The 13,114-nt window shown below is 37.8% G+C and overlaps 1 protein-coding gene across 8 annotated transcripts in view; it reads left to right on the top strand.

Moving 5' to 3' along the window:
• Positions 1 to 13,114, top strand: part of SOX5 (SRY-box transcription factor 5) — a 645,179-nt gene that overhangs the window by 50,676 nt on the left and 581,389 nt on the right. The gene's annotated exons all lie outside the window — the stretch shown is intronic.

Raw genomic sequence — 13,114 nt, 5'->3', positions numbered from 1 at the left:
AGCCATGTATGATAAAGTAGGCTGTGTTTTATCTTCCTCAGGATGCTTACTTTTAAGGCCTCTTGTGTTTTCAGAGATGAGGAGGTAGGCATAGTTCTCTTCAGTTGGTTAATATTTTTTTAATTATATCTAATGTGTTAATTTCTTGCTATGAACTGTGCTGTAACACTGTTGTATGCTGTTGATCAACTCCTGGATTCCTCTCTAGGGGTGGCTGCGTTTTCAGTGATGAAACACTATGAAAATTCTGCAACCTGGGAGATATATGTATAATTATAATCAATAATTTCAGTAGGTTAAAATATTTAATATTTTTGAATATGATGCATATTATTGCTTGGAATGAGATAGGGAGAAACAGCAGTATGTACAGTTTTAGTAGTTTGCATTAGAAATCTTTCTGTGTGGCCAGAATTTCATTAAGGAAACAATGCTTATGCATATGTGGTGCACCACCTAAAGGTGTGCACCTTTTCTATTGCTTCATGTGTGGTGAAAGTACGAAAATTAAATTAGACTTCATGCTGATAAGTGACTTTACATGCTGGAGAGTCCTCCTATGTTATGTGATCAGGTTCTTTTGAAAGAGAGTTTGAGACCTGTAGAAAGATCTTTCCTGAGGCCTTTGAGATTGTGCTGAAGTGCTTTAAGAATGAGTTTTCAATTTGCCTATCTATCTAAGTGCTGTTCAGGTGAGTGTTAGAGCACTATGATTAAGCCTATTTTAATAAATCTTTAATATGCAAATCAGCTTCTGAAATTTATGAACATCTCAAGGAAGAATGTGCAAGATACTTGTGTGTGTATAGTATATACATTTCTGTGAGTGCGTATATTATGTATGTGCATATATATACACACACTGAGAGAGACGTGTTATTTTGGTGGTTGTAATTTTAGTGAGGTTATTCTGTGTGAGGCAGAGATCCTGAAACTCTGTGAAAGATAATTCTGTTGCATTATAATGTGGTTTAAGGATATGAATCTTCTTACGTGTTCATGTTTAAGGTTTTTTAATCCAAATGATGAATATCTGAAATGCCAAAATGTTTAGGCATTCTAATCCAAATTATATGAGTAAGAGGGATCAGTATTCTTCATTTGAAAAAAGATTATATAGTCACAATGAACAGAAAAACCCAAGGCTAAATCTGTTACTCTTCACCAAAAATACAATTTTTTTCCAAAGTATCTCTTGAAGCCACCTGTGATGCTTGCCCAGGCACCTAGAAGAGGCCCCAGAGATGTATGCATGACAACAATAATTTCCTTGTCTGTGCTCTTTCATTTCTTTCTTTCTATATCTCTCTCTTTAGTGTGTGTGTGTGTGTGTGTTTCCTTTCAAAAATAATAGCTTACAGGGGAAATTCTGTTTTCATGTGTTTTTTTTTTTTTTCTTCACTTGGCTGAATGAGGAGAGCAAAAATTCCATGGTGAACTCAACGTACAAGGAGCTGCATCTCCAGAAAAACAGGAGGCCAATCGGAGTATGCTTTTATGGTTTTGAGTAATTCAAACTGCTGGAGAGAACCATAAAGTGGAAAGGACACTGAACAGAAGTGGCTGTAGTGATTCTGGTTTTAGTAAGCTCAATGGAGAGGAACAACTGGAGAGGAATCTAGTTAGTGTCTTATTAAAAAATGAGAATACTAAAAGCTAAAGAGTAATTACTGCTGATTAAACTTGTTTTGCAGTCTAGAGTTTGGGTCTGATGCAGTGATATACTTTACTTTCTAAATCCAGCTATCAGAAATGACTTTTTTATTTGTTTTCTTCCTTTACATACTGTGTGTATGCTTATGAATAAAGTTTTGCTAGGTCACTGCTCCCTAGTGTAAAATACTATCTTCATCTTCAAAGGGATTCATTGAAGACTCTGTTTTGAATCGTTCCATCCTAAAAATGCCTGCTCAGTAAGGAATAGTTGTGAGCTGAAAAATAACTCCAGTTGAGCATTTACAGTGAAATTTGCTCTTCTATAACCCGCTGGTGTGAATGCCTTGGTTTGCAGATGAAACCTGCTGCTTCTGTTGCTGATCCTGCCACTGTTGCCACATAAGAGTTTAATATGCACACTTGAAGCTGTCTGCTGCTTTTCTTTCGTCCTATGCCAAAAGCTCTCGCTCAGTGGAAAATACATCCTGAATGGTGCATCTGAAGAACACATCTTCACAATAGCAAAAACTGTCAGTATAATAATGTAAAACTCCACTAATGCAGGTGGCAATGCAGTGCTGCAGTATTTGTATCAGTAAGATGTGAAAAAGGAATGTAATCAGAGCCTAGAAAGGCTCTCTTCAGCCAGTTACACGCCTAATGTCATGGTGTGCTGCTTACATGATCCAGCAATGATGGCTTGGCCTTTTTCAGATCTGGGCAGGCTTGTGCTCTGTTGGAGAGCCGTAACTAGCAACAGTGCCTTTCTTGGCTTTATGCCGTAGAATTACTCAGGTGCTTTCTGTTAATGAATTCAGAATATGGGGTATGCAACTGGATAGATGGGAGATACCCTTCCTTCACTTGTCTCTCTACACCAATAATTTGTGTGTTATAGACCATCATGGCTCAGTAAGCATCCAGCCATAGTTCTGGTATGAAAATAGGTTTTCCTCATGACAGATATCAGTGCGCTAATTTAGTTTTATTCCACTTCATGAAACTATACTATGATGGGTGTGTCATCCAGATGGATTTATTCAAGCACAGTATGAAAATGGCCATTACAGAAATAGACACAGTCATGCAAGTCACAATGTGAAACTTGACAGAAACAACACTGTAGTGCAATAAAACTTCATAAAATCACATTTAATGTTCAGCATTCAATAAAGTGATCTTATTTACGTATTGGAATGAAACTATGATATACTACTTTTGGGTTTGGATGAAAACTAAACCCAAAGGTTTTTTTTTATTTTATAGGACTTCCAAATTCAAGTATATGAAATTTCTGCACCAAACATATGCTGTACTCTCCTTTTTTTTTTTTTTTCCCTAAGTAGCCAAAGAACATTTCTGCTGCTGCATGAAGAATTCTGTGAAATCCTTCTGGATAAAAAACAAACAAACAAACAAACAAACAACAACAACAACAACAAAAAAACAGAACACTGTATTGTGGTATTCGTTATTGTTTATTGATTTCCTCTAGTTTGTCTTACTCTTGTCCTATTTAGGATTTTATACTCAGTTATTGCTGCTCTTCTTAGCAGGGTAAATTATATATTCAATTTTAACGAGTTTCTAACACAGTATTACAATAAAATACTATTTACTTGAGACTTCAATTCTAAATCTCTTAAATGAAAATACTTTTAATAGAAGAACAAATTCTCTTTCCTTTTTTTTCCCTTCCTTCCTTCCTTCCTTCCTTCCTTCCTTCCTTCCTTCCTTCCTTCCTTCCTTCCTTCCTTCCTTCCTTCCTTCCTTCCTTCCTTCCCTTCTTTCTTTCCCTCTTTCCCTCTTTCTTTCTCTCTTTCTTTCTTTTTGAAACAGGTTTTTCAAAACTTAATTTTGTGGAATTGTGTTGTTATGGTGGGTTATTTACATATTTCCTTTCAAAGAAGTCCAATAATTCACAAAGGGAGTTGGATCTTTGGAGAGAAATTGTTTACATTGTCTGTTGTGCTGTATGAAAACGTTGCTGAAAGCCTTACTACCAATCCAGCTGACAGTAGAATTTAACATCTGTTTTTAATGCAGAGTTGTCCATTAAAACATCTCCTAGAAGATAGGAAAGTGGAGGGGGAGTGGGTGTAGAGGAGAGAATGTGTAAGGTTTTATGCTTATTTAATGTTTATTTTATGGGCTTTGGTTATATTTGCTAAAATTGTCCTTTTAAATAATATGAAATACTAGGTTCATTTTGAAGAGCTAAAACCTGATGGAATATTATTTTTGTCTAATGTGGCTTAGGCATGAGGAACTAAACTCAAATTGAAAAGTTAATATGTTCTAGATTCAAAAGTCAAATAGCTAGTTTTGAAAATTAGCAGCTATGGTTGTAATTTTAGCTGTTTGAAACAATTTTCATATAGACCAGAAGAAAGACAAATTATTGTTTCCTTGTGTGAGTAATCTTTTGTTACAAAAATCATGGCAGATTTTACCAGGAGCGTTACTAAAGTAATTGCCACCTTTTAAAATTCAGTGAAAAACCCGGTGATATATAAATATGGACTGAATTTAAAAGTATCCCTTTGACCATAGTGAGCTGATAAACCAGCTGCATGTATATCACTCACTGCTCTCCAATACGGTTGCTGACGTAATGCTAGCAGTAGGGTACTGCTAGTATCCAGCTTTTCTGACTTATTTTCCTTTTCATGTCTTATTTCCCACAGTGTAATTCTTGTAGGCATATTTTGGCAACCTTGGTTTGTGCTTCTTGGAAAGCTGCTGTATCTTTCTGTCTGTCCTTTTTCAGGCAACAACACCATTGCTGTTTTATGACTCTATGGGGTTTTAACGTTTGAAAACCAACAACATGGCCTCTTCTAAATCGAATTAGCCCAGCTGTAGTCTGTTCTGGCTGCTGATCTGAAAGCTGAAGTCATTCAGTCTGAGATTCCCAGCCAGCAGCACAATACATCGCACTGTTTCTGTAGTAATGAAATTCCCCTACAGTATATACTGATGCTTGTTTTTGATAGAGAATATGTCTGATGTTCAGAGTTATATTAACAAAATATTTGAAGGCCAGGGAGATTGCTCTTGTGATGAAGTTCTTCTCTGATGTTGTTATCATGAAAGCTGACTGAAAATGTTTCATTTAAACTGGTTTTGGAAAGCTCAGTTCTGAGAAATTTTTGTAGGATAATTTTTACTTTGCAGTTTCAGCTGCAAACAGAAAAATCTTTGTATGTGAATGCTGCTGTGGTGCCTCATGGGAATTTTAGGCCAACTGCACCCTGCAGATCTGTGTGCTCAGTGCCCAAGCTTTGCTGTGCATCCCTGAGTGACCATAAACACTTAATTCTGTAGTCCCAGCACAAAGTGGAGCTACGAACATGGGGGAAGATGTAAACTGTTCTGTCATTTCTGTACCATATTTCCCAGCATAGTATCTAAATTTCTTACAGCAGCACATTCATCAATGTAACCAGCACCTTTTACAGTATTCCCTCTGTAGCATCCAAAAGAAAATTGTATGTCCAGTGCAAGTCTTCAGGTCCTCCTTTGTAGTTTTAAATAAACAACCTGAAGTGTGCTACATTAGGGAAAGAAAGCTGGAAAAGTTCATCCATCAGATGGAATGGGAAATTGCAAGTTTTTCCACAGACCCTTACTTCATTGAGAGCTGATGCCCCATCAAGGACCAGCTCCTTCAAAAAGCCTGCCTTCTGCTGTAGCATTACCATGTTGGTATAAGAGCCTGCAGTGTTAGGTGGAGCAATCGTCTGCAATTTCAGAACTTTAAATGTTATTTTGAGTATGATGAAAACATACAGTCCAAGCAACATCCTGAAAGTAAGGACCTTGTTCTTACATATGAACTGCTATGGAAGCCACAGCAGATGGGTCAGAATGTGCCGTTATGCATATCAATCTGCAATGCTGAGGAAGTATGCTGCAACGTGTTGTGAAGGAGGGATTCTAATTGAGAGGAGTGTGGGGACACTGCACACCTGAAATGCAGAGAACCATTTCTGAATTGTGGTTTTCGTGTTTGCAGCTTAAAACATCTAGGTGGTGTTTTTGTTTTGTTTTGTTTTGTTTTCCCAGAGAGGTGGGTTATGAATTTCATTGGGGTTGGGGGAAGGTAGGGGAGCTTTTTCATACAAAAAAATGTCTTTGCTTTGCTGCCTTACTATGCAATGACATGTGTTTTCATGCAGTTGAAAAGCAATGTTTAAGCTTTGTTTGAAAAGGGATAAATGGAATTTGTCTAAAAAAGTAAACTGCTTCTGTATGTTCTCCATAATGCTGTGAGGATCCATTTTTACAGAGCTCACAGCTAGATCAAGACAGACTTTTTAACCTTACTCAGATACGGTGGTAGCTGTTGTGGGGACAGGAATACAGTGTCCAAAAAAAGTGAAAAAACATCATCTTCACTGTAACTCCAGGTTGCATTTCAGACCCACTGAAGTTAGCCAGAGAACCGGATAGTATCCCTGCTTTTGCCATGCACATTACTTACAGGGATTTTTAGGGACCCGAATACTCTTTCTGTGCATCCTAGCAGCTGGTGCTGAGCAGTTGGGTCAAGCCCCTCTCCTGGTGCCAGGGTTAAGTGAAGGCACAGAGATCAGAACCCCTTTTCCCCTTTCTGTGTTTCGTTACTTCCTTTTCTATGGCATTTGATTTTCTTTGCAAATTCTGTGTACAGATGCTAACTAGGCTCATTGTGTGGTCTGAAGATTTCACAAAATGGGATGCCACCAGTGCATGCTGGGCCCTGCAGAAAAATAAGCTCCTCATGGGCAGATGCTCAGAGGATGGGAAGACTTGAAAAAAGTGGGGTATGAAGTACAGCATTTTCCCACTGGAAGGGACTGTGGCCATGCCTGCTCACCTCCAGAAAACACTCGTTCCCCTGCTTTGCTGTCTCCCTGCTGTCAATCCGGAGAGTGTCTCAAACTTCATTTGCGCTCATTTCACACAGAGTTTGCTTATCAATCTGAAAGGCGACTGTCTGATCTTTCCTTTTGCATGCTTTCACTTTTAAGATCTTCCCTTTCTTATGTAAAAAAGGCAATTAGAGTCGTATCTGTTTATTTTAAACAAAATGGCTGTTAATTAGCGTGATCAAAAACCCTGCCATTGTAGACTATGGGTTTCACTTTGTAGTTGCACTAAATTGCGTACAGTTTGGTGCCAGCTGACATGATAGCAACACAAAGTCTGGCTTTTTTTAACTTAATGAACAAACAGATTTATGAAGCTTTGTTATCTTCTGGTTTAGATCTATAGGTTCTGAATGCATTATTTAGAGTTCTTGTTTCTTAATGGCTAATGTCATGTTGTTACTTATTAAGAGTGCTTTAACTTGCTGAAGAAGTTTCCTCTCTTTTGTATCCCCTTTTTTTCCATTTTCCTTCATTTTTTTGATGGCTTAATTAAACAGTGCGTCAGTGGTACACAAAACAGTTGAGATGTACTTCTTTGGTTTTATTCAGATGTTTCATCACCAAATTTGCAATGCTCTTGTTCTTGTGAGGAGACTGGATGTTGTCATCCCTTAAAATGAGAATAACGGCATTTCAGTATCTTTCTCACTACCTCTGTTACTGCCTGATATTCCTTCATAATTTTGGAAGAACGATCCCCACAACAATCCACTAGTGCATTCTTGTTTTGCTTTGGAAAGGGAATGCCCAGAAAGATGGGTGGTAAGCTGGGATACCTTGCCTTCCATCCATCTCAAGTCACATAAGTAGACCTGACATCTTGGTATGAAAGACGGCTTGCCCTTGTAAATGGAAAAAAGATATTTTAAAGAATAAATGACATTTAACTATTAAGTGAGAATTTTGAGTGCCTTCTTTTTTTTTTTTTTTTTTCTTTTTTTTTGCCGTGATTATTATTTTTTGAGGGAAGGTGCTCGTTTCAGACATTTTAGAGTTCCTGGTTTTGAGTCTGGTGTTGTAATGCCTAATTACCACTGAAATAGTGACTAGAACTGGCAAAATTTAGAGTTGGACTTTGCTCAGAAGATCATATGCTTTTTTCACCACTGAAGGACTGGGTACTGCAGTATAGTTTCCAGAACTTAATTTCTTTTGACTGCACATATCCCCATCACTGCTTCCTCAGCTAGCCATTTTGATGTTAACTTTTTCTGTATGCTGATAGAAGGCCTAATTGACCCAGTATTTCTAAAAGAAGCTGATTATTCAGGTATGTCATTATTTCCCTGCCTTTTTATCTGTTGGTCATTATTGAAGGATTCAAGTGAAATCCTTATTTGCATAGGGAAAATCAAAATTGAAGTCAAGTCATAAGCAAAGTCAGTGAGCCTGCATAAATTTGTTTAAAAGAAGGTGTAATCAGATCATTTTATGGGTTTTACTTTCATCTAAAATTTTGTATTGAGTGTAGCTCTTGGCTATAATTCTCATAAAGTACATATTTAATTTAAATACGTAAGACAATTAGTACTTTTTCACATGGTTATATTTGAGTATTAAACCATACACAATTTCATATAACAATACTGAAGAAAATTTAATTGCTACTATAGAAGACTAAGGTAGGAGTGTTCCATTTGTTTCATGGAGTATATGGTCTGTAAAGACTCATAGAAAAGGAAAAAAAAAAAGGCATAAAAATGTTGATATGAAAATAAGTTGAAAGTACTAAAAATTTTTGTTTGTTTGTTTTCTTTTTTTTGTAATTGTTGCACTTGTAATTTCCAAATTAAAGAGAAATGAGAGAAATTTGAAATTTCCAATGGAGTAGCGCTTTCATAAAGGTTTTTGTTTTGATCTGTCACAACATTGTATTGAAATAAATGCTGTTTTAACACCATAAAATAAAAGGGAGCATCAGGTAAAAGAAATTTCAAGATGATAAAGAAATTTCAAGATGATAATTTGTCTTTACATATCGAATAGAGCTTTTTAGGGCTAAAGATATAAATGTATTTTTTTTTTCAACTTTATCAGGAATTCTTTTCTCTGTTTGTTTGTTTGTTTGTTTGTTTGTTTGTTTGTTTTAAATTATCACAAAACCTGGTGAACATTCATTGAAAATGATCGGTATTGATGAAACAGCAATTTACAATGAAAATATTATTTGGAAATTTTTTTTGAGCAGATTTTTTCTTTTTTTAATATAGAACAGAAGAATATGAAACATTATACAGTTAAACAAAATAAATAATTCTGGAGATAATGGAAGTCAATCACTGATGTCCATATTAACCTTAATTCAAGAGCAAGAGATTGGTCAATGAAAATAACAAGGAAGAAATTTTGATAAAATAAGTGTATTAGACACTAAATGCAAATAATTTGTGGATCTTGTTAATAAAATTTAATTTCATACATAAAAATGCAAGCTTGCAAACTAAGCTTCTATGTGAATATTCAAAGTCTGAAGATAGATGAGATGTGTTTTCTGTCTATTTTATCCTTTACGCCTCGGAACATGAACTACCTAGTCAGGAGATGGTTTATGAACTGAAGTCCCTTATGACAAGTTATTTCATAATTGGTCAGTTCCAGGAATTTTTCACCTTTTGATGAAATGGCTGATATTAGTAGTTGTTCTTCATATTGGCTGACTGGAATATTCTATTACTACAAATTGTATAGGGGTGCAAAAAATTATGCAAGTGGTATTTTTCCTGTGGTACTTAATTTACATATATTTTACGTTTAATTAACATATATAATTTTTTTTTTTCTGTAGATGTGATAGAAATGGGGCTTTGATCCATCTGAGTCCTTCAGCAGATGCTTAACCTTAAGCACACAAATAATCCCATTGTTTTCAGTGTCTTTAATCTGTGCCCCTAAGTGCTTTGTTGGATTGTGGCCTAGTATAATTATATGTTCGCAATAACAGTTGCTTATTAAAAGCAGTTGTTAGATCTCAAAAATAATATAAAAGAAATAACATGAAAAATATGTATTAAACAGTATTGCAAAAATACATAAAAATAGTTTCAGAATCCTTACTTGCTTGTCATTGCCCATCACATTTTCTGCTTTTTGAAATGCTCCATTAATTTATCAGCTTAAAATAACAAGCATAATAAATAAGATTGCACATATATGTAACATTTCAGGCAATTCTTAGAAAGTTTTGTTTATTATTAATTTTGAATTCTATAACAAGGGTGCAGTTCTGTTACATGTTTGTGCTATGTGTCATTCTAAACAACTTAGAAAGACAATCATTAGTTGCTGTTTATTACAGGAGCTTGGTTCTTTTTTCAATAAGAACAACTGAGAAAAAATAAAATTCATATGTTAGACATACTGGCTTCTATTTTCTGTGTTTCATCTGTTTATGTAGTTTGTGCTTTGCACATTTCCTCTCTCTTTTTCTTCCTAGATCTGTTCTGTAATGTTCCATGCTGTGTCCAACCTTTGTTGTGTTCTTTAACCCGCAGCAAACATTAAAGATAGAATTAAATACAATATTACTTCTCTGATAAAATATTCTGATGGGATGTAAGTGACCTTGTTCCCTAATGGCCACCCCAGCTGAATTTCACAGGTACTTGCTGTGAGAGACCTTCAATTTCTACATTAGAAATGCTCTGAAGTTTAGGGTAACAGAGATACATGAGGTTTCCACTGTTAAATTTAGGAAACCAGTCTTACCTGTCAGTGCTTGTGCCAGCAGCTTTGTGCTGGTATAAGTTAATTTACTGTTTTCTTGATCAACCTAATCCTCTGAAATATGTGTTCTGTTTATTTTATCATTGAAGCCCAAGAGAAAACACAAAAGTTTCACATTTAAAGGGAATTTTGCTTGGCCTTTTGTGTTTCAGTGTCAGAGCTTGGGTATATTTTACAGTGATTTGTCCCCTGAGCATCACACAAGTGCACAAGCATCTTGTCTGAACTGCCAGCCAAATTTTTTGAGTGCATTTTCCGGTAATGGGAGCATGAGTGAATGAGCACCAGCATATAGTGGTGTTTAAAGGGTAAAGGAAATGTGAAATGATCTGTAAATATCACTGTTGTGTGTGATAAAAAGGAGGGCATGGCTCTCCAAAGTTAGAATATCCAGCAATACCAAGTGAGTTCAATGCTCCTCCGAGTAAACCAAACAAAGTAAATGTATTTTTTTAGCTGTGATCAAGGTGGTGCTATGTATTTCCTTGGGCATGTGCATCCTTGGAGCTGTTCCTGCGGAGAGATACAGGTCTCCAGCCCCGTCTGCTATTTGGTGGCTGCGTGGATGTGTTGAGGGAAATGTCACACAGCTCTCCACTCACAGGCCTCGTCTGGAGATGCTGCACATAGCCCTGTGAAGTAGCACTGTTCGGAAAAGGTGAAAACACAGCGAAAGCATGCAAGAAAAAATGAATCCCTTCTGCCTGAAGTAGCAGAGTAGTCTCCTCCCCCACCCACTTGGGAAGTAACAATTTCCCCCCAGAAATTAGTTCATTAGTGTGTATTGCTATTCATGCAGGAAGGTGTGTGATGTCCTGCGGCTGTATGTATTTGAGTAGAAAATGTCACCTCATATCAGATTTGTAATACTCCCAGCCCATACTGGCCCAGGGCATGTAATCTCTAGAGATCTTCTGTAATGCACAATGACTGCATCGCTACGGCTGAATCAAAACTTCACTGCGTTCAAGGAGAGGATAATGGTTGCCACCTTATGTAGCTCAGATAAATGACAAGTTTGGGGAAGGTCACTGCTCACTGTGTAAAGTCTTCCACGTCTCGCAAGAAAAAGAAAAATCCCACTTTCTGCTCGGCACCTCTCCCTGCTCCCTTTGCTTACACAGGTGGAAACATTAAGATGGAATGGGCACTTGGCAGAGGGAGTGTGAGCATGCGGCTGTTATATTTTGATGTGGTTCTTAAATTGCCCTTCGTTGTCAGAAGCTGTTAGGCTGAGGAGTGATGTACGCTCCATGAGTGGCGGTAGGGACCGATATTTATCTTTAATTCTCTACAGGGGCATGCGGAGGAGGAGTGCTTGCCCATGACTTGGTCGGAGCTGGCAGAGAGGTAATAGGGGCAAGGGCCGTCTGTGATGTCGGGGTGCATAGCGGGCAAAATGGGTTGGTGTCATCTCCTTTCCCCTTGGGCAGGACAGGGCTCCCACCCCAGTTCAGCCCCATGGCAAGGGGCGGACGAAGGGCTGCACACACACACACACAGGTAGGATCATTCCACATATTTTTAGCAGGGCTGATCAGCCCTTCACCATCCCAAGCCCTCTAAGAAAGTGGCCTTCTCGCCCTAGGGACAGGCAGGGGGGTAAGAGAGGTACGTGCTGAAACTGGGTGGGATGATCGGAGCTGTGGGCAATCTGCAACAGGAATTGCTCTCAGCCACGGTTAAATGCATTTGCAGTGATACAAGGAGGTTTTTGCGACCACCAGCCTGCCGGCTGAAGCAATAATGAAAAATATAACACACCGTGCCCTAATCCGCTTAATATGGTCTCTGTCCATAGCTACCCACTTGCTGTCTTACAGTAAAGCTGTTAGGTTTCTCCATGTCCAAGCAGAACAGAAAGATTAAGTGCGCCGTCGTGCTGCGTAGTTTCTGGCAGAACTTCTTTTCTGCTGCACAGACTGTAAGATGTGTTTTGTTTTATTTTCTCCCTTTCTTTTGAGAGGTACAAAGTACAGTGACAGGAACTATCATATTCAATTGGACATGCTTTCTACAGATTTGTTAAGGATTTACTCTACACATTTGTAGCATTTAGTTGCCATGGCAATGACCTCGGTGCAAGAGGGAACAGCCTTTAGGTTGGACCTCAGATTTTCCTTTCATTTCCATTTAATTTGATTTGACTGCGAAATGTCACTTCCATTGCATTGATTAAGCTTCATTGCGGCCACCAGCTCTGTTAGAAAGGTTAAAGGGCAGGCCAGTGGCTGTCATTTTTCTTCCCCCGCCCTTTTCTGATATCAATACAGATGGGCTTTTTTCAGAGGAAGAATAAGGTTTTACCCCATGGTGCTCCGCAGTAAAAGCAAAACTAATGCAGCAACAGTTTGAAGCTGTGCTAACCTGCAGCTTCTTCATACGGTTATGTAGCACTTAAAAAGCCATGGATTTGTTTCTCTTTTTCTTCCTGACATAAGCTTCCCCTGAATAAATAACAATGAAAGTCCCCTCCAACTCTAGCCATTGCTGAAGGAGGACAGCCGCCTCTTTTTCAAAATCTCTGTTATCCACAGGGTGTGTAATAGCTGCCTGCCGGCTTCTTTGAGGCTGGCAATTAGCACGAGCTGGGTGCAGAGGATTCCCCTTTGGACAGGCTTTTTTGAGTCTGTTTGGTATTTGCTGATTATGCAACAAGCGTAAAATAGGTAATAGCAAGCATTGGGATGGGAGGCTCAAAAGAAGACCTCAACCACAGTGAGGATTGCTTAAACAAGCAATATTATTAATGGCAAACAAAATAAAAGCACTATTGCAGTATTCTTCAGTGACTGTCAAAAGCATTTTAACTTTGAAAG

The sequence above is a fragment of the Anas platyrhynchos genome, chromosome 1, assembly GCF_047663525.1.
Source record: "Anas platyrhynchos isolate ZD024472 breed Pekin duck chromosome 1, IASCAAS_PekinDuck_T2T, whole genome shotgun sequence".
NCBI classification, from domain to species: Eukaryota; Metazoa; Chordata; class Aves; order Anseriformes; family Anatidae; genus Anas; species Anas platyrhynchos.
This window is presented reverse-complemented; position numbering and strand designations above follow the sequence as displayed.